This window comes from Trachemys scripta, chromosome 4 (genome assembly GCF_013100865.1).
Source record: "Trachemys scripta elegans isolate TJP31775 chromosome 4, CAS_Tse_1.0, whole genome shotgun sequence".
NCBI lineage: Eukaryota > Metazoa > Chordata > Testudines > Emydidae > Trachemys > Trachemys scripta.
The window spans coordinates 25,063,745-25,087,922 of record NC_048301.1 but is presented as its reverse complement, the minus strand read 5'-3'; positions in this window follow the sequence as shown (position 1 = coordinate 25,087,922).

The following is a 24,178-nucleotide window of genomic DNA, read 5'->3' as shown; positions in this document are numbered from 1 at the left end:
CATCTTCTGACTTTTCTGAGATCTGCAAATTAAAGAGACAATTTTCTACTGTAATCAGTGCCCTGGGGAAAATCCTCATAATGTTCTTACTTGGTGGCACAGAGGGGTTTTTTTTTTTTTATAATCTCATTCTTAAAGATGCTGCAGCTCTTCCATTGACATATATAACAGACCTAAACATAGGGCATAGATAACTACACTGAATTCATATCACCTAGGGAAGCAGATGAACATTTTCTGAATAGGAGATGTTCTTATTCACAAAATTTAGGATGTAATTCTAACTTCAACTACCCTGTGGACAACCCCACTGAAATCACTGGGGCAGCACATGCATATAATGGAGAGTGAGGACCTGGCTCTTAAAATTGGAAGCTATATTGAGATCCTGACATCAAACAAAAGAGAAAATTCTAAATGAAGCCTCTCACTTTTAGAAACGGGCCGAAATTAAAACCCTGGATCAGAAGAGTCTTGAACTTGTTAGACAGTGTTTGAAATATGAATTTGGATCCAAATTTTACACATAACAGGCCAAGCCAAAATCCCACTTCTGAACATTCTCAGCCTTGGGGTGTTTGAAATTCATAGCTGAATTTTGCAGCTTAAGCCCATCTCTGGTACCTGTATGAAATTTTTCAGATGTCTTATTTGCACTCAGACACCATAAACCTGGGTTGGATTTAAAACTTGGTATAGATGTAGTCCTGTTTATCATGCTATCAATGTCTCTGTCAGGGTTCTTATATCATCATCCATCATTATAGTATTTGAGTGCTTTGCTAAGTTGGACAAACATTGGTTAAGAAATAAAGAAGTTCTGAATTATTTAAAGTAATCTATGGCACTATGCACAGTATATTGTTACTTAGAATTTCTTTGACCATTTCTGCAGTCCCTACTCAGGCAAGACTGTTGTGGGAGCTTTGCCTGAAGAAGGTCTGTGGTACTGGGTCCTGAGTGTGGCTATTCAGACATTCTAGTGGGAGGGTGTTGTGAAAATGGCCTTTACAGCCAAATTTTCAAAAGAGTTTGCCAGGGCTAGGTTTTGAGTGTGCAGCACCCCACGATTGGAGCTAGGCTTTTCAATCATTCTCAGCACCCAACAGCTCCTACTGGGTCTCAAAAGAGCTCCACACCCAACATGCTGAGCAATTCTGAACATCTTGCCACTTATTTTGGGGCCTACATGGCTGAGCTCACTTGAAAATCTGACCCTAATTTTGCAGGCTGAGCCCTTTTGAAAACTCTGGCCATAATAATGCCCATTCTAGGAGTGCGAGCCCCTCTGCTGGAATGTCTGATCCACTGAACTGCCTGATCGAATGAAGCAAATGAGAGAGCACATAAGCTGTAAGAAGCGACCATCCACGTCACATCCCAGGTTGGAAAAGCAGAAGAGGGGCAGGGTAGGGGACGGGGCAAGGGTGTTCAGTTTTGTGTGAATAGGAAGTTGGCAACCCTATACATGTACAGAAGGAAGATGGACTAGAAAATCTAATAGACCTCTTTCATTTTGGTGACCTTGAAGAATAATAACAAAAGGACATATTGTGTCCGGCTTGCATGGCCATGCCAGGGAATAAGGGGGCATAAGATGCTCTCTTACTCCTTCTCCTCGGCTACCCAAAAGTGCAGGTAGCAGCCTTCAATGGCGCTACTATATGCACCCTGTCCTGCAAGTGGGTGGGACAGGACTGGACAGGAAGTGAATAGAGTCTTGGCTCTGCCTCCCAGTTTGCTAAATAGGGCACTGGGGGAAGTACAGTGTGCTAGGTATAGGTCTGGGAAAAAGTAGCAGGAAACCATGAGGCAGACTCTGAGCTTACAAGGTTTGCCACAATAATGTTGCCCCTTGCTCAGGCACAGTGGCAAAGACAAATCTTTGCTCCTTCCAGCACCTGTCTGTGTAACTCACCATTTTATTTGCCTACACTCCTCACTTGTGCTAAACACAAGCAGAGCCCTATTCATCATGCCTTTATTCAGGTGGTTAAAAGCCTCTTGAGGCACAGTTACCCTCTCTCACCCTGGCAACCTGCACACACTATTTACAGCTCAACCGTGCCAGTCCTGCTGCCAGTTGTTACAGTGCCAACACACTTCCCTTCTAATGTTGCGGAGGGCCATGAGACTGGAAGGCTTCTGCCTGTGTGCTGAACTGGTGTTGGCTTATATAGCATATTTAATGTCCAAAGGCCAGCTGTGTGCTGTTCCAGCCCTGAAATCTCTAGCTCGTGAATAAAATTAATGAAATGGCAAGTACAGTTCTATGAGCATCTTTTATTTAGTCACCTCAGGCTGCACAGGTGTGCTTGGAGCTGTTTGGAAGTTAGCTATACTCAGCACATGGCTAAATGATGTGACGCCATTTCATTTCTGAAGTACCCAACAAGAAAAAAGGGAAAGAGCCCACATAGGGTTAGGCTGAAAGTCTGTTTGAAAAGGACTTATTCAGATAGATCATTGACTTTGTGGCGTATGAGATGCTGTCCATGTGTGGTAATTAAAGACATCTCAGTGCTTTCCCCTGGTATTATTAGCCCTGGTGTCCTGGCTAAATTCCAATGTGGATAATTCCATTCCGTATAGCTAAATTCTTCCTGCACTTTCCAAATGGATTTAGTATTTTCTACTTCCTGTCCTAAACTGTTGTGTAGCATTGCTGCATGCACTATTTATCACCTGCCATTAAACATATTCCATAAACCAGTTTTTCTTTGTCTTCACTATTTGGAATGGTTCTCCAATCAACTTACTAGGGTTTCCATGTTATCTTGGGTTGGGGAGAGAGGTTTCTACCATGTTATAAGCTCTATCCCCCTGAGAAGTTTGATATTATTAGGTTACGCTGCTGCACATGAAAGTGATGATTTTTCCCTATGTTACATTTTCTTTCCTATGTTGTGTCATTAATCTGAAGATCTAACTTTTGGTTTGGCATCCTCTCAGTATTGTACATTATACTTTGCTTGTCTCTGAGACTTCAGAAAGTAGCTTCTTGCTTGATGAAGAAAATTTAGGTTCCCTAGGGCCTCCTTGAAATTTGCTCTCCACCTGCCCAAGGAGTTTACACTTTGCTGATATTTCCTTCATTTATTCATTAACAAAGAAAAGAGAAACCAACATATCTTAGACAGAAAGAATATTAAGAGGCTTTTAGTTCCAACTTAACCAGTATTTAGTGGAAGTTATTTTGAAACATGTCCATTATATTAACAAGAATCTACTTACCTCAAGAAATTTGGCAGAAGCTTTGGTGTTTTACAAATTAAGGATCATCCTTCACAGAGAAATAAAGGTTTGTCTGCCATTGTACAACCTGATGTGTTAAATCTATCTTAGGATCTTATGCCGTTCATTGCCATAGTCTTTGAGCAGCTAACAATCTTTGATTAATTTATCCTCACAATGCCTTGGTGTGGTAGAGAAGTGCTATATCTCCATTTTACAGATGAGGAAGTGAGACTAAGTGACTTGCCCATGGTCACACAGGAAAACTGTAGCCAATAGGAAATAGAATCTAGGTGCCTTAAGTCCAAGACTCTAACCACTGAACCAGGTGTTCTCTGTTATAAGTTATCCTCTTTGTCTATAACTAATCTATCTCTGGCTGCACCCTCCCAACTACTGACCTTTGAGCCAGCAACTGGTATGCTATTTGAGCTCTTCACAAGTATTTAAAAATAGAAATAACACCAATAGCCACACCAGGTAAACAGGGTTGAGCCTGGTCAGTGATTCGTTGAGAACCCTTCAGGGAAAACCTGGGAGTGCAGAAGGTGGTGATTCCATAGATGTCTCCCTTCTCTCCGATTATTAAGTTTGCCTGACACTTTCCATTATAAGACTCTGTTTCCAGTTGCGTATAAGCTTGCCAAACTTTAACCATTCGTGCTGGAATTACTGAAAAATTTCAGCCCCAAATGGTTCAGCTGTTCAGGCTAAGGAGAATGCATTGTTTTGCTTATATTAAAAATTCTGGTGACTTTTTCTTGGAGACATTCTAGCGTATTCTAGGGACTTGAAATTTGGTGGGGGAGTGGTCTTTGTGCCTGGGTTGTGCCTCTTGCTGTCCCTGTGAAAATCCACCCAAATTTAGCCAAGGTATAAGCCTTTGGAAAAATTGCAGTTTGCTCATGCTCAGTAAAGAAGTCTTAGATTTTAGCAGCTAAATTCTCTAAAGAGTCCATCCACACTAAGCATGCTGTAATCTGGGTCTGAGCAGAACTTTCTTGCAATTGCAACTCTGGGCTGCTGCAGACCAGGCCAGGGCCAGGGCCAGGCACCTGAACTAAAAGCAGGGAGCCTGTCTCTCTGGTGCATTCAATGGCCCCTGCTTGGTCCAGGCAGCATGGTAGAGGGAGGTGCATGATACAAAAGCAGAGGAGATGGAAGCTGTTCCTGCAGGGAGGAGAGAATTGATTGGGACAAGGATCCAGGAAGGCAGGGGAGAAACTGAGAGTTGAGATAGGGGTGGAGACTGGGACTGGTGGGGCATGGCGACTGGGAGTCAGGGAGGGGAATGTGGAGGGAACTGGGATCCAGTAGATGGGGACAAGACTGAGATTGGATAAGGATCTTGGGAGAGCCTAGGATTAGCTGGGCAAGGAAACTTGGACTGAGAACCAGTGGGCAGAGGGAACAGGTGAGGTGGGGGCAGGTTTGTGGAAGGAGACTAAGAGGGACTAGTTGGGCAGAGAGACTTGGACAAAAGGCCAGCAGGGGACACAGAGGTTGGATAAAGAGCCCTTGGAGGGAAATTAGGACTGGGAGGCAGTAGGGATGGGGAACATGGACTGGGGTTGGGGACGGGAGCAACTTGAGGCCAGGGTTGGAGGGAGAGACAGACTGAATGAGGAGTGGAGCAGAACTGGGGCTGGGAGAGGAAACTGGGGACAAGGAGCTGGCAACAACTGGGATAACTGGGAATGGCTGGGCAAGGAGATTGAGATTAGAAGTGTGTGTGTGGGGGGGTAGACTGTTACCCCAAAAATGGATTTGGGGATGCTGCTATAATAGCCTGCCTATAGCCGCCTTAGTCTGTTCTTCCTGAGGTATAAATTCCTAGGGTTGTTAAGGAAACACGAAAGGACATAGATATAACCTTCCAGTAAAGTAATTTGCACAGGCAATGTCCCTTTCCAAAACAAAGTACGTTTTATTAAAGTAACTAATAATTCCTAATACAATGTATCCTAAAAATACTAAACAACACACAAAATCCCTGAGACACAATCCCTTATTGCTAGTTAAAGAGCATTCAAACTACAATATCATATAGTTTAAATGATTCTAAGCGAAGCGATTTGTTACATGTGGTCACTTTGTAACAAATCACTGACAACAGTTTTTAAATTTGCTTTAAAGTTTACATAGATTTGTTGCAATTAATAACAGAATTTTATGTATTCTTATAAACACACACACACATAAACACATGCTAACCTACATTAGCCTACATTATACTTATACTATGCTATAATTAAAGAATTACAGGTTTACTTTATATATTCACTGGTAACACTTTCAAATTCTTTAGTATTTTTCTCTAGTTGCTGTTGCTGTTCAGTTCCTGGTCAGTCAGCTTTGCACTGGGTTTCTCTCTCTCTCTCTCTCTCTCTCTGCAGCAGCTTTTCTTTGGCTCTTCTTGCTGGCTTTCGTCTTCTCCCGATCGCCTCTCTCTCTCACTACTCAGGCTCAGGTGCCGAAACTGTCTGCTAGCACCTGGCCTTTTATGCTACATTGTACCTCTCTTCTAATATATCTTTCTGTTTTTAGAAGCAATTACCTCACTCGCACATGCCCAGTATTAACCATTACTTCAGAGTTCTTATTGACAGCTCTGACCTTTAAAACTAGTTGTGACCAGTATGAGTGGGCTCTGACCAACTAGCTGCTCAGTTAACTGACCTCTCTGTCACCCCCTTATTGCACATGCTCATTGTTGTCATTTACCTCAGAGCTGTGATTCTGCTGATCCCCACTCACACATACTTGGCTCTTTGACAGGGGTTTCCAGTGAGCATGCTCAGGGTTTGCAGCATCCATTTCAGGGTGGAGTGACTTTTGCTTATTCAGAATAAAGATCAGAAAACAAAGTGGAGACTAGAGAATTTCTCTAGTAATATGACTAGGATGGAGAGTCAGGAGTCCTAGTCTGATGGGGATGAGAAGTTAAAAAAACATTATTAAGGTTGGAAAGTCAAGCACTCCAAAGTTAAGAAATATCATAATTAAGTTTGCCTGTACAACCTCAATTTGGTCCCCCTCATGTGTATGCATTATGATCAGGGCTGCAGACTTGTCACAATATTCTGTATCAAAACTCAGGGTAAATTTAGTAAAAGTCACGGGTAACTAAATGTACTATGACTGTGCCCTGATTTTTGTTAAAACATGCATTCCTCCTCACCACCCCCCCAGAGTAGCATCGACCACCCGCAGCAGCACCCTCTGCCCTGACCACCACAGCCCTAATCCCAGTCTGGTGTGCCAGGGAGCTCCTGGGGCTGGGGAGGAGATATAGAGCGAGCTCACCAAGCACTCACCTTGCAACAGCAGCTCCTGCAGCTCTTGTGTCCTCTGGGGATGGGCCCAGTGCCCCACCTTGGGCATTGCAACCTGGTGCTGCTCACGTTTGGCCCATCCTCCTACCCCAGTCATGATGGCAGATTGGGTGGGTCAAACTTGCGTAGTGCTGTGACGCGGTACCTCAAGTCACAATGCTCAGAGCATGGAGCCAGGCCCAGCCCCGGAGCGGCCACTTCTGAGAGCCAGTCATGGACACAGAAAACAAGCACAGACTAATGGGGAAATCATGCTATTTGTGATAGTACCGCTCTATTCGGCATTGATTAGGCCTCAGCTGGAGTACTGTGCACAATTTTGGTCACAACGTCTAGAAAGGATGTAGAAAAACTGGAAAGGATCCAGAGGCAAGCGACAAAGATGATCAAAGGGATGGAATGCAGGCCATGTGAGCAAAGACTGAAGGAACTGGGTATGTTTAGTTTGAAAAAGAAGAGATTAAGGGGGGATATGATAGCAGTCTTCAAATATTTGAAAGGCTGCCATAAAAAAGATGGAAAAAATTTGTTCTCTTTTGCCACAGAGGGCAGGACAAGAGGCAATGGGCTCAAACTAAAGCATAGCAGATTTCAATTAAATCTCAGGCAAAACTTCCTAAGTGTAAGAACAGTAGGACAATGGAGCAGACTGGCTAAGGAGGTTGTGGAGGTTCATTGGAGGTTTCAAAAAGGAGGCTGAATAACCATCTGTCTTGGATGGTTTAGACACAAACAAATCCTGCATCTTGGCAGAGGTTAGACGAGATGACACTTGCAGTCTCTTCTAACCCTATGGTTCTATGATTCTTGCTGTAACTTCCAACACGGGTACCAGACCACTTCACGTGCCTCTATTTAACATATCTTCATTTTCATGTGTCATGCTATTTTCAAGCCTAATCCACTGTCTGATTATGGGATATTATTTTTTTAATACATGCCTCTGCATTCCATAGCTGATGTCTCTTTCTCCAACTCCCACACTCTAAAACCATAGTTGCATTCAGGTGGTTGACATTCCTTATGGAATAGTTTGTTTCCTCAGAATATCCTTGTAATAATTGACTCTCCTTATGGAATTTACATAGAAGTCCAGCAGAGACAGACTGACTAACATTTTATTTTAATGAATTGGGTGGTCTATAATTTGATTCAAATGTTAAATGCTAATGAAGGTATAGAGCATGTGTGTTCTTCCAAGTGCAGAAATATTTCACTCCAGTTGGCTTGAACCCACAGGATGCAATATTGACTTTAGAAGTATGTCAAGTCAGATTTTTTTTTTCTTACCTACAAAATCCAGAGGAATTTAGGCTTTGCCAGGTCTACTTTCCATGGGAGTTAATAGGTTCTTTTCCTTTACCTCTTTCTTGAGTTCACAAAGCTTGCATTTCAGCTTGGAAATAGTTTTGTAGTTACTACCTGTGTGGAAATATAATAGTGCCACACAAATGTATGCAGCCCAAAATTCAGAGTTAATGCTTTGCATATAGGGCCTGATACAAAGCCCATTGAAGATAATGGGAGTCCTTCTATTAACTCTTCTATTTTGTTCTTATGCCGCCCTCCTCACTGTAGTATCTGAACACCTTCCAGTGGTGTGTTAAGTGACGTGACTACACATCTGTCACATGTGGTTCTTATCCTCTCCCCAGAAAGATCCGTTGTGCCTGAGGCATGGAGTTGCCTTCATCCTGGAGTGTTAGGTGATCTTTTTAGATATCCTGGGCTGAGGCCACTGAGTGCCTTGAAAATAAGGACTGAGACCTTGATCTTGACTCAATATTTTATGAGATGCCAGTGTTGAGAGCGGAGGACAGGCTTGCTATGCTCGAGGTAGCCCATGTTGCTGAAAAGATGTGCTGCAAAGTTCTGTGATCATTTTCATATACTTCACTGGGCTTTGGGCCAGGCTCAGACTGCATACGTGTTGCACATTATATATGTATTTCTAGAAGGATGGGAAGGAGACTGTAAGCAACAGGAGTGGCAACCCAAAGTCAGCAAATTAACCTGCGTTTATGTAGCTTTGCCTTAAATATGCATAGGCTTTTGCTATCCTACTGGTGGGCAGAATTACCCTGACCTGTGACCCCAAACAACTTGTGAAAAGAAGCAATAGGACTGAAACAGTTACAATGGTTACGAAGTTTATGCACAAGGGAAACCATTAAGGCATAACTTTTGTCTTATGTGTTATGTGAGAATCATTCCTCCCCAGCAGTGCCCTATGAAATATGGAAACAATAACTTTAAGAGAAAGCAATGTTTTTTTATTGCAGCCTCATGTGTTGCCTTGTTTAAATCCAAAGAAAAGAGATTGCATTTATGATTTCCACAGAGATATTTCTTGCAGATATAAAGGCATTAGGACAAGGCTGACCTCTCCAGAGATAAACCTTCTGGTTTCTTTCCCCACTGCAGAACCAGGGGCTTCTGACTGCTACTAGACATGGGCTCAAGCCATAAAATGTGGAAATGAATTTCAAAAGATGCAAAAGATGAAAAATTCAAGGGTGCTCATCCCTAACACAAGATACTGCATAAGTGCTGACCTGAAACTTTGGTCAAAAGTTAAACTAGAGCTAAGCAAAGCTATTTTTAGGGTAAAAAGGACAAATCAGATAAGATCACTCTCCCCTCAATTATTTTTTATTTTCATGGGCCTCTGTTCTTCCTGATCCTCGCCAGCAACAGAAGTGATGGAATTGTAACCTGATCCCTTACCTGTGCTCTAAAATCCTGTGAAAAAAGGCTGCTGTTATCATACATCTGACATGAAAAATGCAGAAAATGTCTGAAACCTTGTTCTCAGGATATTTTCAGCTTCATTCTGCAGCCCCCAGTACTGCAGAGTGAAGTGATTTGGAGAGCCCAAATCACTATTTGAAGTTTTCAGTACTGATCTGAACTGAACCTCCAGGTCTTTTGAGATTTATCATTAGCTTTAGGCAGCACTTCTTCAGGTTTAGGCAGTGTTAGCTTAGTCTGTCTCCCACCCCCTTTAACAGAGGATCAACCTGTCAGGGGCTGGTTTGCCTTAAGAGATCCTTTGATAGTTACTTGTTAGACCTGTTACCATTGACTTATTGACAGCAACTCCACTTCCTAATTATTGCCATGCAGGAAATATAAACTTGTCATTAGATACCTATCAAGAGTGATCTGGATTTATCTGTGATGAGCCAGTCACAACTAACACATATTTCATACAAAACTTTCTTTGCCCTTTATTCGTATAGAATAGGAACCCTGTCTTTTGACAAATATCTCAGATATCTGAGGCTAATCCTTAAGAGTCCCAAGGCTTGGGCTTTCTGAATTGGACAGAAATTTACTAAGGAATATATCAGAAGAGTTTACAGTCACCCTGTGACTTCCAAAGAATCGTGCTTTAAAAGCAAAACTATTATTTAATGGTACCATACTTTATTCACGCCTGCAAGGCCTCAGTTTTTCTTGCTGCACTACATTCATTCTTACATGCTAGATTCCATGCCCACATGCCCAACTCTGTGTATTTTTATGGGGAACACTGCAAACCAACGCTCCTGTAGATAGCTGCACATTTGTGATGGGATTATTTCACTTGTGAAAAGACAGTATATTAAGTCCATTGCAGGATTCTTGAGATATGCCAAGTGTACCGCTTTTCGGTAAAGCTGATGAAAAACGATACCTTGATGTGCTGACTTGGAATCTTTCCCCAATACTGGACAGTTTATACTTCAGAAATGTTGGTAAAAATTTCTCCTTTGGTGTAACTCAACTGGAGCAAATTCTATGGTCAGCTACATACCTGTAAATGTGGAGTTATTCTATTGTATGCAATGGATTTACTCTGGATTTACACTAGTGCAACTCACCAGGCCCAGTGTAGTAACACCAGGGGATGAATATGATCCAGTGACATATATGATTGTGTATGGCCAAAGGAGAGTACAATTGCCATTGTTCTTCCATTTAAACTCTCCAGCTCACAATCTACAAGGTGAACATACTCATCACTCAAGATGGAAGCATCACATTCTCAGGTGTACCGAGGAAGCATCACATTCTCAGGTGTAGCTCCATTCAGTCCCCTTACAAAGGAACTAAATGGCTTAAGCTGAAGCCTACCGGGAGCTGCCATATAACAACATCTAGCTTTTTTTCTAATGCTTTTCATCCGTGGATCTTAAAGCAATTTACAAAGGAGGTCAGTACCATTACCCCATTTTACACATGTGGAAACTGAGGCACAAAGAGAGGATGTGACTTACTCAATGTCACCCAGTGGCAGACCCAGGTATTGAACTTGCATCTCCTTTATGACATTCAAGTACTTTACAATCAAGTCACTCTGGGAGGCAAGCTTGTAAGGCAAGCAAGAGTTATACAAAGTGAAATCGTTTTCATTTGCATGGGGTTTGACAAATTTTTCAGGGAGGCAGGTGGGGATTGGTGCATATGTGTCCCTGAATTTCAATTTGAGTTTCAGGCTCAAACCCCATTCCCCCTTCCCCCCCCAAAAAAAAACTCCCTTCAGAAACCAACCAACGAAATGGAATTATCTGGCTTCCCAGTCCCTTGGGCCTGATCCTGCAAATCTATCTACTCCGGCAGTCATTGCTTTTAGAGACTCAGCCGGTATGAATTGTCATAGCTTCAATGGAGCAATGACAAATTTACACCACCTGAGGATCTCCCCCACTCCCTTCCAATATGCCTTATCTGGTTGTTACAGAAGATCTAGGCTCCCTCTATCCACCTGATTTATGATAAGACAGACACATCCAGGCACCAATTTGCAGAGGCAGCAGTTTTGCTTTTACTCTCCTTAGTTACTCTCCTGTTTGTTTTCATTTAATTGAAATCTAATGCTCCTTGCTGTATCTTCCCACCATTTTCTGATGGAACACATTAGGCCAAACTCAGGCCTGGGATAGCAGGGGCAATGCCATTGTCTTCAGCTGAGATGCCATTCCCATTTGCCCTGCATCTTGATTTGATGCAGTTGTGTTTTTACTTTCACAGACGGGGATGACATGGTATAATGCTGTATGCCCCTCTTGGTTCCGACTGCTCCTCTTTCCATTCCATTCCATGCTGCTAAGATGTTCATGATACTTTTCCAGAGCTAGCATCTAATTTTGGCGACCTTCCCAGGTACCTTGCACTGAGGTAACTGAACTTCTCTTAGGTTTTCTTGTGGCTTAGGATACTGCCAGACTATCTGGGCTGCTTTCTTTTCTTCGATGCCCTTGTCCTATGCCTTCCTTTTAATTCTGAGGAGTTTACACCTGATTATGTATCACACCAACATTTCATCAGAGCAAGACTGTGCTGTGGTGATGTATTGCACTAACACATCATCAGTCAGCCATAGCAATAATGAGGCATTAGCGTAATATGCCTCAGGATGGAGAGGTGCTGATGATGTATTTTCAAAAAGATGGAGTCCCAGAGAAAAGGAAGAGTCTGGACCCAATTCAGTGTGAATACAAGAGAAAAGCGTGCCCCAAGCAGCATATGATATGAAGCTGACTCTGGCACTGGGGTAAAAATGATGACTTTACATCACTCACTCTGCCCCTAATCCTTTTTTCTTTTTAATCTTTCACTTTTTTCCTGCTTGCCTCTTTTTCTCCTCCTCTAGCAAGCATTCTTTTCTCTTTTTTAAAAACTCTTTGTTCCTCTTTCTCTTCTTCTTTCCTTTGTTCACTGGTTACTCTCATGGCCACTGGCTTATTCATATATATTTTCATCTCATGCTCTGACCTTGTGCTGTGCTGTATAACTTAATATTATCCCACTAGAAACTTTTTTTCCTCTCTGAATGAGATAATAATAAGTTGACCTGTAAGAGCAGTGGAAAAAAATCTTCAGGCCATCGAGGCAGTGACATTAAAAATCATCACAACCCTTAAGTGATGGGGGTGGGGTGGGGGGAAATCTTGAGGGATCCTTCCTTGGCAGTAGCATCAAATGTGGGAGGAGGATTGGCCACCCCTGGGATTTCTCATAGCCTTCAGCTCCTGGAATATGAGAAGTGTGTTAACCCATTCGCACAGCTAACAATATTAAAACAACAAAGAGCACTCAATCACACACTGCTTGTCATCACCCATTTAGGAAAATGTAAACTTTCTAATGAGCATTTCAACTAGTAAAGGCTACAAAAGTAATGATACTATTAGCTCTCTGCCTCTGATAACCAGACATTCCGTTCAAAGAAACTTTTCTGCAGTGTTTAGACCTAGACGACGAAAGATGGAAAGATATTATACCGAGACCAAACAAATAAAATTGGCTTCAGTCTCGTCTGGAATTCAGGCTATACATGGAACTCTGTTAATGCCCTCAGCCTAGTACTAACATGTTAACATCTAACTCAAGAAGACACTACAGATGAATTCCTGGAATTTGATCTTGTAACACTTGACAATGTATATTCTATGAAGAAACAGTATTTCAGAGTTCTTTAAGGCTACGTATTTTTATCTTTAATGGCTAAGTATTTCAGAACAAATATGGACAATGAAAACTAGAGAAGACTGTATAGTATTTTAATACAGTATTTGCAATTTTTATTCTTGAAGTATCCTTTTGTCATCTATTTGGAAGATAAATATTACTTCTTAGTACTGCAGTAGTCTGAAAGGCTCCATTCTGGGCTCAAGACATCATTGTGCAAGGCTCAGTACATACATAGAATGACAAGATGATCCCTGACCCCAAAATGCTTAATAACTGCACACTGAATGGTGATATTTCTTCTTCTTCTGCTTTTTTTTTTTTTTTTTAAAGATCTTGGTGAAAGTGCGGGGGCTGATAAGTCCTCTGTTTATTCACAGAACATGGACACCTCAGCAATAAGCTGAATGGAACACATCAAGGTTTGAGAACTTAGTTATTTCCATAACTGTTAAATCTTTGGCATCTCTGCAAGATGGTCAAACAGGGGTGCTAGCAGTGATGGAATGAGGTTTTTTAATGATGTGGACACACGTAGGAACTGGACTGAAGCCACCAATGCATTTTACATAGGAGGCCATGGTAATTTCCAACCAGGGTTTGAAATCTGTGACCTATGATTTTCCTCTCTTAGCTGTTCTCAGACTACGGTCAATAGTTTACCACTTAGAGCTGTTGCCAGCAGTGCCGGAGACCAGTCCAACGTGGCTCAAAAAACCACTACGAGATGGTTTGAGATATGGAAAAACAACCTCACAGTGAGAGACTTAATAAATTCAATCGATTTAGTTTATTCAAGAGAAGATTACGAGGTAACTTGATGATGGTCTATAAGTACCTAAATTAGGAGATGACTTCTGATAGTAGCAGACAAATCTATAATGAGATTCTATAGCTGGATTCTCAGTCTAGACAAATTCAGCCTAGATGTAAGGTGCTATATTTTAGGAAATTAACCACTTGAACAAGGTACCAAAGGATGGGGTGGATTCGTCATCACTTTAAGTCTTTAAATCGAGATTAGCTATCTTTATGAATGACATGTTGCAGAAGTTATGAGCTTGATGCAGGAATTACTGGATGGAATTTGATGGCCTATGAAAACAGGAGACGAGCCAGCCACCAAGCAGCATCTGGTATGAAGCTAATGTTGGTATTGGGGTGAGAATGCTGACTATGTAGGAGGTCAGACTAGAATATCATAATGGTCCCTTCTGGCCTTAAAATTTTGGATCTATAACAATCACTGGTCCATGGAGCCCTTCCTGGTGGTCAGCATATTGAAGCATATTAAAAATCAAGCACCTGGTATTTGGCAGGGAAGATCATCCAAGTTCGATCAAACTGTCTACAGAATGGACATGTTGGAGAACTATTGCTCTATCTCAGTGCCAATTCCATGAACTGTCCAGTCACTCTTAAGATTCTAAATTATAGAAACATAGTAGTTAAGAGACAGAAAAGATGTATGCAATCACTTAGTCCATCTCTCTGCCAATGTAGAATACTCCTTTTCAGTACACTCACCTTCACTGCCCATTATATACAACTGTATCCAGAGGAAAAAGGTTCTAAAAACAGGTGAATATGAAAGTCCTTGGAAAAAGTGCCTCACTGAGGAGGATTTTTTTTAAACAAGAATTGTTTATTTGTACAATAGAAACAAATGAATCCATTTGCCTATCTTCAAATTAATTTTAATGTATATAGTTTAGGTTGGGAAACTGGTATTATTGACAATATTCATAATTGTTCCCATGCATTTCATTTCAAAGCCAACATCAGCTAATTAATCCTCACAATCATCCTGTGCGGGCCACAAGTATGTGTTTTTATTCCTATTTCACAGATGGTGAAACTGAGGCAAAGAGGTTAGTTGACTTGACAAAAGTCACAGAAAGTAAGAATGTGGTAGGCAGAATTAAGTAATTAGAACTCCAGAGTTCCTGGCTGCCAGTTGTGTTTTCAGATCTCTAGATCTCATTTTATTGATAAAACCAGTTGCTTCAGTTACAAACATCGGAATGGCCACACTAGGTCACACCAATGGTGCATCTAGCCCAATATCCTGTCTTCCGATGCTTTTGAGAAAATTAACAGAACAGGGCAATTTACTGAGTGATCCATATCCTGTTATCCAGCCACCTTCTGGCAGTCAGAGGTTTTGGACACCCAGAGCATTGAGTGGCATCCCTGACCATCTTAACTAATAGCCATTGATGGACCTATCCTCCATGAAATTATCTAATTCTTTTTTGAACCCAGTTATACTTTGGCCTTCACAACATACTCTGGAAATGAGTTCCACAGGTTGGTTGTGCATTGTGTGAAGAAGTACTTTCTTATGTTTGTTTTAAACCTGCTGCTTATTAATTTCAATGAGTGACCCCGGATTCTTGGGTTATGTGAAAGGGTAAATGACACTGCCTTATTCATTTTCTCCACACCACTAATGATTTTATAGACTTCTATCATATCCCCTCTTAGTTGCCTCTTTTCTAAACTGAACAGTCCCAGTCTTTTTAATCTCTTCTCATACGGAAGCTGTTCCATTCCCCTAAACATTTTTGTTGCCCTGCTCTGTTCTTTTTACATTTCCAATATAACCTTTTTGAGATGGGGAGACCAGATCTGCATATAGTATTTAAGGTGTGGGCATACCATAGATTTATATAGTGGCATTTTATTTTCTGTCTTATCTATCCCTTTCCTAATGTTTCCTAACATACTGTTAGCTTTTTTGATTGCTGCCAAACATTGAGCAAATGTTTACAGAACTATCCACAATGGCTCCAAGATCAATTTCTTGAGTGGTAACAGCTAATTTAGACCCCATCATTTTGAATGTATAGTTGGGATTATTTTTTTTCCAATTTGCATTACTTTGCATTTATCAACACTGAATTTCATCTGCCATTTTGTTGTCCAGTCACCCAGTTTAGTGAGGTCCTTTGTAACACTTCACAGTCTGCTTTGGACTTAACTATTCTGAGTAATTTTGTGTCATCTGCAAATTTTGCCACCTAAGTGTTTACTCCTTTTTCCATATAACTTCTGAATATATTGAACAGTGCTGGTCCAGTACAGATCCTTGGGGGGGAAGCTGCTATTTACCTCTCTCCTCTGTAAAAATTGACCATTTATTCCTACCCTTTGATTCCTATCTTTTAACCAGTTACTGATCCATGAGAGGACCTTCCCTCTTATCCCATGATTGCCTATTTTGCTTAAGAACCCTTGGTGAAGGACCATGTCAAAGGCTTTCTGAAAGTCCCAGTACACTATATTCACTGGATCACCTTTGTTCACATGTTTGTTGACACCCCCAAAGAATTCTAATATGATTTCTCTTTACAAAAGCTCAACATATAGTGTTCATTTATATGTCTGAGAATTTGGTTCTTTATTTAAAGTTTCAACAAATTTGCCTAGTACTGAAGTTAGGCTCATTGGCCTGTAATTGCCCAGATCACCTCTGGAGCCTTTTTTAAATTTAGCATTTCATTAGCTATCCACCACTTAGCTGGTCAGAGGCTGATTTAAGCAATAGATTACATACTATCGTTGGTGGCTCTGAATAGATTACATACTATCATTAGTGGTTCTTCAATTTCATATTTGAGTTCCTTCAGAACTCTTGGGTGAATACCATCTGATCCTGCTGACTTATTATTGTTTAATTTATCAATTTGTTTCAAAACCTCCTCTAATGACACCTCAATCTGGGACAGTTCCTCAGTTTTCTTACCTAAAAAGAATGGCTCAGGTGTGGGAAACTCCCTCACATCCTCTGCAGTGGAGACCAGTGCAAAGAATTCATTTTGCTTCTCTGCAATGGCCTTGTGTTCCTTGAGTGCTCCTTTAGCACCTTGATCATCCGGTGGCCTCACTGATACTTTGGCAGGCTTCCTGTTTCTGTCTTAAAAAAATTCTGATGTACTTAAAAAAAAATTGCTTTTAGTTTTTGTGTTATTTGCTAGTTGCTCTTGAAATTCTTATTTGGCCTGCCTAATTATACTTTCACACTTGACTTGCCAGAGTTTATGCTCCTTTCTATTTTCTGCAGTAGGATCTGACTTCCAATTTTTAAAAGATATCTTTTTGTTCCCAGCCACCTCTTTTATTCTGTTGTTTAGCCATGGAGGCATTTTTTGGTCTGCTTACTGTTCTTTTTATTTGAGGTATACATATAGTTTGGACCTCTATTATGGTGTTTTTTAAAAGTTTTCATGCAGCTTGCAGGCATTTTACCCTTGTGAGTGTTCCTTTTACTTTCCATTTAACTAGGTTCCTCATTTTTGTGTTGTTCCCCTTTTTGAAGTTAAATGCTATTATGGGGGTTTCTTTGGTATATTCTTCCCTACAGGGATTTAAAATTTAATTACGTTATGATCACTATTATGGAGAGGCTCAGCTATATTCACCTCTTGGACCAGATTCTGTGTGCCACTTAAGACTAAATTAAGAATTGCCTCTCCCGTTGTGGGTTCCAGGACTAGCTGCTCCCAGAAGCAGTCATTAATGGTGTCTAGAAATTTTATCTTTGCATTCAGGGCTGGCTCCAGGCACCAACAAAGGAAGCAGGTGCTTGGGGCGGCCAATGGAATGGGGCAGCACATGTGGGTCTTCGGCGGCAATTCGGTGGTGGGTCCCTCAGGGAGCAAAGGACCCGCTGCCGAATTGCTGCCGAAGGCTTAAGCAGCGCGATTGAGCTGCCGCCGAAGTGCTGCCGATCGGCTTTATCTTTTTTTTTACTTTTATTTTTTCCGCTTCGCCACTTGGGGCGGCAAAAAAGCTGGAGCTGGCCCTGTTTGCATCCCATCCTGAGAGCAGTAAATAGAGATAATTGAAATCCCCCATTATTACTGGGTTTTCTGTTTTGTGGCCTCTCTAATCTCCCTGAGCATTTCACAATCACCATCACTGGTCAGGTGGTTAATAGTATATCCCTATTGTTATATGTAAATCCTTACTTAATTTGTGATATTGTGGAAATTTCAGATCCTGCAATATTAGGCTTCCACCATAGTTTTGACAGTGGGAACCCCCGGTCACCCCAGGACCAGCAGCGGGAGACCTTGCTCTCAGCCCCGGGCGGCTGACATGGAAAATCACGGAAAAGTAATAATGGACATTATTACCACAAATAATAAGGTCCATTATTACTTTTCTGTGATTTTCCATGGCTTGTCCACAACTCAGCTGCATTGTTTTGAGAATCAGTCTGTGATTCAAGTAGGGCCTTAGTTATATACTTATTATTCAAGCATGGAATTTCTATCCATGGCGTTTCTATGGTACTGTTTGATTCATTTAATATTTTTACTATATTTGACGCTAAGCTTTCTTTCACATATAGTGCCACTCCCCCACTAGCATAACCTACTCTAACATTCCTATGTATTTTGTACCTTGTATTATCATGTCCCATTTATTATTATCATTCCACCAAGTTTGTGATGCCTATTATATCAATTTCCTCACTTAATACCAGGCACTCAAGTTCACCCATCTTAGTATTTAGAATTCTTACATTTACATACAAGCATTTATAAAATTTGTCAATATTTAGTTGTGTTCCTTCATGTGATGTAATAATTGAATCAGACATTACTTTTATTTGACTGTTTCTCTTCAACTCCTACCTGTACTTTATCAACTTCTATCCTCTCTGTTTAGTAGGATATAAAGTATCCCCATTAATAAATCCTCCCCTCAGGGATGTGTCTATCTGAGCTCTGTGCTCCTCTGCACCTGCTGGCTTTCCCCCAGCCCTTAGTTTAAAAACTCCTCTATGACCTTTTTAATTTTACATGCCATCCATTTTGGTTTAGGTGGGGCCCATTCTTCCTCTATAGGCTCCTCCTTTCCCAAAAGGTTTCCCAGTTTCTAAACACTTAAAAATCCCTCCTCCCAATACCATCGTCTCATCCACACATTGAGACCCTGCAGTTCTGCCTGTCTAACTGGCCTTGTGCATGGAACTGGAAGCATTTCAGAGAAGGGTACCATGGAGGTTCTGGACATTAATGTCTTACTTAGCAGCCTAAATTTGGCTGCCAGCACTCTCTTCTACATTTCCCTATGTCGTTGGCACCTACATGTACCATGACCACCAAATGCTCCCCAGCTCTGTCTAGATGTCTTGAAAGGTCCACAACCTTTGCTCCCATCAGGAATTCACCATGCAGTTCTCCTGGTCATCATAAACCCAACTATCTGTATTTCTAATAATAAAATTCCCCATTAATATTACCTGGCTCTTCCTAATAATAAGGGTCGTCCCCCCAGGAGAGCTATCCTCAATACGAGAGGATACCATAACATCATCTGGAAGGATGAGTCTTCTACCCAGACACTTAAATTCTGAGAAATCTTCTAATTATCAGTATGAATTATTAAGATTCTTTGATGTCCTTGTGACAGTGTACCCCATAAGGCTTTATGGTGGGGTGTTTATAAATGTATGTATGACATAACTGGAATATGTTTTGTGCTGCCTTGCCATGTAACATATCTCCATAAAGGTTATGGTCTACTATATCTATTCATCCTATTTGTACACATATATCATTTTCTACTTGAGGTTAAGAATATGGGCTGTATACTTGTTTGGTTTCTAAGTAAGCTTTGTGAGGCATTTGGTCAGTTTCTTTAGGAAGGAATTCGCAAGGTTAAGTACCTAATCAGGAAGCACTTGGGGAACAATGCATCTTGGAATGCTCCAATACACATAAGAAGTCTTCTGGAGATATACAAGATACCATGGGGGCAATGGCTTCAGCCTGTAAAGACTGAGTCATGCAGGGACATGTGACTTGCCCAGGTGACTCCAGAACTCCATCTTGGAGCTGGACTTTGCATAGGAGTGAGGAGGGGGGTCTCCAACCACAAGAGAAAGTCTATTTAAACCCATGGGAGACCCCTCCATTTTGTCTTCAGCTGGCTAAAGAAGGAGCCTCTCCACCCCCAGAATACTGGAAGGAAACAGGAACAAAGGACAGTAACTACAGGGGGTGTGAGTGATTGCTGGACCCAGGCTAAAAGGAGATTAGCCTGTAAAAGGGAGCATTCTGGAACTGGTGAGGATCTTATCTGTATACAGTGTTTGATTAGACATAGATTTGCGCATTTTATTTTATTTTGCTTGGTGACTTACTTTGTTCTGTCTGTTACTACTTGGGACCACTTAAATCCTATTTTCTGTATTAAATAAAATCACTTTTTTCTTATTAATTAACTCAGAGTATGTATTAATACCTGGGGAGCAAACAACTGTGCATATCTCTCTATCAGTGTTATAGAGGGCAAACAATTTATGAGTTTACCCTGCATAAGCTTTATACAGGGTAAAACAGATTTATTTGGGTTTAGACCCCATTGGGAATTGGGCATCTGAGTGCTAAAGACAAGCACACTTCTGTGAGCTGTTTTCAGGTAAACCTGCAGCCTTGGGGCAAGTAATTCAGACCCTGGGTCTGTGTTGGAGCAGATGGGAGTGTCTGGCTCAGCGAGACAGGGTGCTGGAGTCCTGAGCTGGCAGGGAAAATAGGAGCAGGGGTAGTCTTGGCACATCAGTTGGCAGCTCCCAGGGGGGTTTCTGTGATCCAGCCCATCACAGTCCTCTTGCCATCAGCTATTATTTGTTGCTATACCAATAAGTTAGAGGTCACTAAAAATGTGTATACCCATTGGCACTCATGCCCTGATCCTGCAACCACTTATGCACTTAAAGCAGGTGAGGATCAGAACCTTATAATTCTTAGGCGAGGCTCTGCCTTGTACAATACACATTACAATATATAGCTAAGGGATAATCTCTATTGCAGGGGTTGGCAACCTTTCAGAAGTGGTGTGCTGAGTCTTCATTTAGTCACTCTAATTTAAGGTTTCGTGTGTCAGTAATACATTTTAACATTTTTAGAAGGTCTCTTTCTATGTCTATAATATATAACTAAACTATTGTTGTATGTAAAGTAAATAAGGTTTTTAAAATGTTTAAGAAGTTTCATTTAAAATTAAATTAAAATGCAGAGCTCCCCCGGACTGGTGGCCAGGACCCAGGCAGGGTGAGTGCCACTGAAAATCAGCTTGCGTGCCGCCTTTGGCACGCATGCCGTAGGTTGCCTACCCCTGCTCTATTGCCTTGTAGCATCCAAAGACCTAATTGACTGGTGAGATTGATTAACACATGAAGCAAAGCTGAGGTCTTTAATCAATCTCAAAAGTCATTTATTGAGAGTATATGACAAAGCTATAAAGGTTATTGAAAATATATCACATAGTAACATTAAAAATATAACTGTCTCCCCTCGCATGGATTTCAATATACTTTTTTGTCTGTTTATAAGAAATAAAAAATAATAATTCAATGGGTACAAAATAAAAGGATGTATTTAAGACTTTGGATCCAATCAGCATAAGGCAATAATCAAGACTGACCTGAAACTCAAGAGTCCCAAGAGCTATTCCTACAGCCCATTGCTGGAAAAGTCACCGGGATCATATTTTTCCGATATTTACCCTATTTCCAAATATGATGTTCTTGAGTTAGGCCTCTTATCTGCTTCATTTTTCACTAGATTTTTTTTTCATTCTCTCTACCTCATCTTTGCTCCTTTTTCACAGTTTTCTTAAGTGGAGCATTAACCCAGTAACATATGAGATCAAGTAGAACTTTCATGCCTATGATTTTCAAATAGTTTCAGAAAAAGACTAAATGAGTTTATCAATCCCCAGTGAGAATAATAAACAGGCAGCACTGCAAAGTTAGTTCCTAGTGCCAGTGTAGCTGGTCATCACACCAACAATAATGGATTCCCCCCCCCCCCACAACTCTCTGAGAGGCTAGGTGGTATTACTATATCCATTTTACAGATGGGGAAACTGAGGCATGGATAATCCTGAGATTTGTGCAAGGTCACACAGAAAATTTGCAGCAAATCCAGATCTCTTGAGTCCCAGTCCAATATCTGAACCACAAGACCATCCTTCCATTCATTGATGTGGCTATATACCAGCTATTGACATTTAGAAGCATTTGTTGGCTACATGTTGTTGGCAGTGAAACAATATGATCAAAGGGCCATAAGAAGGAAGGTGTTCTATAAGCAAACACGTGGCCCAACTCTTGGAGGCTGGAATGAGGGACCACATTAATGACTGCCAAAAAGCCACTGGCTAATATGAGAGGAGAACCTTTGGGGGTTAGAGTAGATGACCCTTGCAGTCCCTTCTAATCCTATGATTCTGTTATTCTGTTGTTATTTCAGGGGTCCATAGAGAAGACTCCTGAAACAAAGAGGGGGAGGGGCCAAGAAGAAAGTGGATGGATTATATGGTCTTAATGACAGAGGTCCCCTTCTCCTGTCCATTGGTTCTCAGCACCTGAAGAGCGTGGCTGTACAGCTAGTCGTGATAAATCAGGGCCAACTGTGCAATGCAGAAGGCTAAGGAAAAGAGCATTTCAGATGCTACATCTGATCATCCACGTTCTGTTGTGCAGAAGTGTTGTTATGAGGAAAAGTGTAGAAATTAGAGACAGGAAAGTCTATCAGGTCATCTCATCCAGCTCCCTTTCAACAAGAGAGGCTCTGAAAGAAGAGAAGAAAAAGTAGGAATTACATGAAATAAGTTCCAGAGGCATTAACAGTCAGTAGAAGTAATATGAGTCAATAAGTAACATTAAGGTAGATGTGGTCATTAATTTGCCATTTAGGTATTGGTGTGTATATGTCAAGATATTAATGCCAGGCAGGTTCTAATATTTCCTGGCCATGTCCATAGTAAAAGTCATAGAGTCCTCATTCAATAGGATAATGTGGCAGTTAATGGAGGATCTACCTACCTGATCTGTATTTTAAAGCATTTAAACAGAATAGCTCTAATATGGTAATGAAAGTTGGTATCCAGCAAAAAAAAAAAAAAAAAAAAAAAAAAAAACATTTCTTTACAGGACAAATTGGTGACAGTGGTTCTTCCAAGCTCATGCCATGCTTAAGAGTGGCAGCGAACAAAGAAGAGAGAATGTATCACAAGGAATATTGCATTTCTGGAACTTTTATCAAGACTCAGACCCCAGTTACCCAGGCTGAAGTTAAGGGAAGAATTCTATTCTATTCTTTATCATGATTATTTAGTGTAGGCAGCCATGGTCAATCAGTATATATTAAAGATTAGTGGGCTTGACCCTTAGTTTGACAGCATGGGGTTGCATCAGGCTGGCCGTGTTTGCCTGAAATGTTCCATCCTGATAGTAGGTGTTGATCCTACTGGAGAATGTTAAGTGGATTCTGCTGAGTTACTGAGGCCAATGGTAGTTCATTACACCTACCCAGATATAAGGGAGCAGCTCTCTAAAGAGCGAGAACGTAAGATGCAGGCTGAGCAACACACTCTTACCAGATATATTATGATGTGACCATGGCCCTCAATGATGATCTGTACTCCCCACACTGGTTCTGAGAGGACTGAATTAGCCTAGGTGGGCCCAAACATCCAATTAAGCAGCAAAAGAGGGAGACATAGGCTGAGTGATTACAGAGAAACTCCCCGGAAGCAGAGATGGGCTGAGCTAGTATAAACCCAAGAAGCTGGCAACAGAAAAGGTGGCTGTGAGGAAGTTTGTGATCACTCTCTGTTTAGTAGCGAGGGAAGGAGAGAACCCAGGGAAAGAGTAGGGCACTTAGTTCCCTTCTGTATAGTAGATTGTACATTCTTCCCTGCCTGATGATCATCCGTCACAGAAAGCTGCTTCAATCCCATGCACATGTATTCAGCATTTTTTCAAATAAAACAATATGTATTTGGCCTGATCATTCCAAGCTCTTTAAATACACATCATTTAAAACAATATCACTTCTCTGGTACATCTGCCGATCCAAATTCTGATCCTCTGGCTCTGTCTTTCTTCCCTCTGAACCCCTTGTCCCAAAAGGTGAATCTCTACAGCATCCCTGCACATCTCATTATCTGCTGGCCTTCTAGCACTGTGCTGCAGTAGAGGTGCAGTCTCTTGGGATTCTTGCTTTCTGAGATGATGGGGCCGGGCCATCAAATAGAAGCAATGCTATAGGCTGCAGTTTCTAGGGAGAGGGTGCATTGCTAGCCACCTGCTTCTGCCAAAAACAATTAATTGAGCATGAATGAACTTA